The sequence below is a fragment of the Lagenorhynchus albirostris genome, chromosome X, assembly GCF_949774975.1.
Source record: "Lagenorhynchus albirostris chromosome X, mLagAlb1.1, whole genome shotgun sequence".
Lineage (NCBI taxonomy): Eukaryota > Metazoa > Chordata > Mammalia > Artiodactyla > Delphinidae > Lagenorhynchus > Lagenorhynchus albirostris.
The window spans coordinates 7,107,147-7,111,448 of NC_083116.1; positions in this window are offsets into that span (position 1 = coordinate 7,107,147).

Genomic DNA, 4,302 nt, shown 5'->3' on the forward strand with positions numbered 1-4,302 from the left:
TGCCACACTGTTTTGACTACTGCTCTGATATTTATTATTTCTTTTCCTCTACTAACTTCGGGCTTTGTTCTTTTTCTAGTTCCCTTAAGTATAAGGTCCTTTCAAAACACTCCCATTTACCATTGCAAGAAAAAGAATAAAATACCTAGGAATAAACCTACCCAAGGAGACAAAATACCTGTATGCAGAAAACTATAAGACACTGATGGAAATTAAAGATGATACAAACAGATGGAGAGATATACCATGTTCTTGGATTGGAAGAATCAACATTGCGAAAATGACTATACTACCCAGAGCAATCTACAGATTCAATGCAATCCCTGTCAAACTACCAATGGCATTTTTCACAGAACTAGAACAAAAAATTGCAAAATTTGTATGGAAACACGAAAGACACTACATAGCAAAAGCAATCTTGAGAAAGAAAAACGGAGCTGGAGGAATCAGGTGCCCTGACTTCAGACTATACTACAAAGCTAGAGTAACCAAGACAGTATGGTACTGGCACAAAAACAGAAAGATAGATCAATGCAACAGGATAGAAAGCCCAGAGATAAACCCATGCACATATGGTCACCTTATTTTTGATAAAGGAGGCAAGAATATACAATGGAGAAGACAGCCTCTTCAATAAATGTTACTGGGAAAACTGGACAGCTACATGTAAAAGAATGAAATTAGAACACTCCCTAACACCATACACAAAAATAAACTCAAAATGGATTAAAGACCTAAATGTAAGGCCAGAAACTATCAAACTCTTAGAGGAAAACATAGGCAGAACACTATACGACATACATCACAGCAAGATCCTTTTTGACCCACCTCCTAGAGAAATGGAAATAAAAACAAAAATAAACAAATGGGACCTAATGAAACTTCAAAGCTTTTGTACAGCAAACGAAACCATAAACAAGATGAAAAGACAACCCTCAGAATGGGAGAAAATATTTGCAAATGAAGCAACTGACAAAGGATTAATCTCCAAAATTTACAAGCAGCTCCTGCAGCTCCATATCAAAAAAAAAACAACCCAATCCAAAAATGGGCAGAAGATGTAACTAGACATTTCTCCAAAGAAGATATACAGATTGCCAACAAACACATGAAAGGATGTTCAACATCACTAATCATTAGAGAAATGCAAATCAAAACTACAATGAGGTAACACCTCACACCAGTCAGAATGGCCATCATCAAAAAATCTACAAACAATAAATGCTTGAGAGGGTGTGGAGAAAAGGGAATCCTCTTGCACTGTTGGTGGGAATGTAAATTCATACAGCCACTATGGAGAACAGTATGGAGGTTCCTTAAAAAACTACAAATAGAACTACCATACGACCCAGCAATCCCACTACTGGGCATATACCCTGAGAAAACCATAATTCAAAAAGAGTCATGTACCACACTGTTCAATGCAGCTCTTATTTACAATAGCCAGGACATGGAAGCAACCTAAGTGTCCATCAACAGATGAATGGATAAAGAAGATGTGGCACATATATACAATGGAACATTACTCAGCCTAAAAAAGAAACGAAATTGAGTTATTTGTAGTGAGGTGGTTGGACCTAGAGTCTGTCATACAGAGTGAAGTAACTCAGAAAGAGAAAAACAAATACCATATGCTAACACATATATATGGAATATAAAATAAATAAATAATGGTTCTGAAGATCCTAGGGGCAGGAGAGGAATAAAGATGCAGATGTAGAGAATGGACTTGAGGACACGGGGAGGGGGAAGGGTCAGCTGGGACGAAGTGAGACACTGGCATGGATATATATATATATATATGCACTACCAAACGTAAAATAGATAGCTAGTGGGAAGCAGCTGCATAGCACAGGGAGATCAGCTCAGTGATTTGTGACCACCTAGAGGGATGAGATCAGGAGGATGGGAGGGAGATGCAAGAGGGAGGAGATATGGGGATATATGTATATCTATAGCCGATTCACTTTGTTATGAAGCAGAAACTAACACACCACTGTAAAGCAGTTATACTCCAATAAAGATGTTAAAAAAATATTTAAAAAATAAGAAAAAAAAGTATAAGGTCCTTTCGCTTTTAGTCTGTGTGTGTCTTTAGGTCTCAACAGAGTCTCTTGTAGCCAATATATATGGGTCTTATTTTTGTATCCATTCAGCTACCCTGTGTCTTTTGATTGGAGCATTTAGTCCATTTACATTTAAAGTAATTGATAGGTGTGTACTTATTGCCATTTTGTTCATTGTTTGGGGTTGCTGTGGTTCTTTTTCGTTCCCTTCTTCTTTTGCTCTCTTCCCCTATAGTCTGATGACTATCTTCAGTGTTATGTTTGGATCCCCAAACAGGAGGCTGAAGCATTTTTCTGTGGAGAAACTTACAGATCTAAGAAAGATAACTTGTTTGCAGCCTGTGCTGCTAGACAGGGTTTTCACCTGTGTTTGTTACGCTAATTCAGTAACCACGTACCTCTCCGTCTTGCTTAACTTTTAAACAATTCATTTTCAGGATCATGTTCTCACCCATATTATCCACATTTTTATATTTGAATATTTTTTTCCTTTATTCTAATTTTAGCGGAACTTGGATAGGATAGGAGCAGAGTTAATAGTGTTGTTTAATCTGTCATATTCTACTATATTTTCTACTATAACCAGAAAAATCAGAGGTTAGGTAAAAATTTTTAAATCCAAGTTGTAACCTTTAGTGTTTTAGTGCCTTGTTAATGACATCCTTCATGTGGCTTAGTTAGTATCTTAATTTGCCTCTCTGGGTTGTGGCTTTCTTTTTCTCTGCTCTGATTCAGAAAAGAGCCATGCTAACCATATTTTCTGATTCGTGCCTTAGAGAGAGAAGTAGTTAGCAGTACTGACATGATGAGCAACATCACTGGGGGCTGCAAATACATTTGATGGTCACACTAAACTCTTTATAAAAATTATAAAGATTGTGCTGCTATTTATATGTTGGGTGATTTATAAAAGCCCATATATGTTGTTTTCTAATATAATTTGTGTTAATGGATTTTTTCTGTTCATATGAGTACATTTTGACCTGGGTATCCTGATGGAAAACTTGCATCTGAAGGAACAAAACAACTAAGGTTCTCTACATGTTCAAAATGAAACCCTTAACTTCCAATGAAAAGGGGAATTGATAGGACCAGAAACATACTACAATTGTCTATCTATTGTCCAATTTCCAATCTTCAATATTACTACTGAGTGGATCATGAAATAAAGCTGAGAGGACATCATTCCTTGAGTACGAATAGCATTAGAGAAATACTGGAAGATATAAAACCATATAAATGTTATTGTTCATATAAAATTTGACTACTTTATAATTGTTCAGATTCATTACAGTACTTGAGAAAATGAAAGCCATGAAAGATTACACATCTTGCCCAAGATCACAAAAGTAGTATAATGGTAGTTGCCAAACCAAAACCTTGTTTCTAGACTTCTGGTGTTTTATCCTATACCAGTGTGGTACATTCTAAACTGCTTTGCAACCAAACACAAATAAGTCTCAATTTCAAGATTATATTTTATAGCTGTGTGGCTGTGGACATATGACATTAATTTCAGTTCACTCATTTTAAAAATGGAAATTTCTTTCCATGACTACGTCATAGCATTATGGTGAAGATAACATATGAAGTACCACCCACAGTTGTTATAATATTGTAAGTGCTCAAGTATTTATTGTTTTAATCAACAGCTGTTCATTTAACACTTACTATGACCCAGGCACAGTGCTAGATGTTGAGGCTTTAAAGCTGAGCAAAACATATGTAGATTCTGTCCACGCAAAACTTAAGACCCAGTGAGAAAGGGGTAATAAAAACAATTACTATGAAGAAAAAAATGCATTGCAGTGGTAGAGAATAATGATGTGGGGGAGATGGCTACTGATAGAGAATGGTTAAAAGGAATAATTGAAGTAGTTAATGATGGTACACCATAGGCCTGGGTACATTGACCCGTCTAGATTTGAAACCATTACAGCTTGCACTAGTATGCTGACAATGATAGAGAGTTGACAGAAGGTGAGTTTGGGAAATAGAACAAACATGATTTCTCGATGGACTGAAAGTGAGAATGAGAAAGAGTGGATGACTCAGATTTCTGGCTTTATTAACTGAGTAGATTTTTGAGATCCCTATAAAGCGTGCAAGTGGAGACCTTTGAGAAGCCTTTTGGATTTGAATCTGTAACTCAGTGAAGAGATAAAGCACAGAGATAACTTTAGGCATCCATTAGCATATAGATGGTATCTGAAGTAAAGGAGATGGATAAGATCAC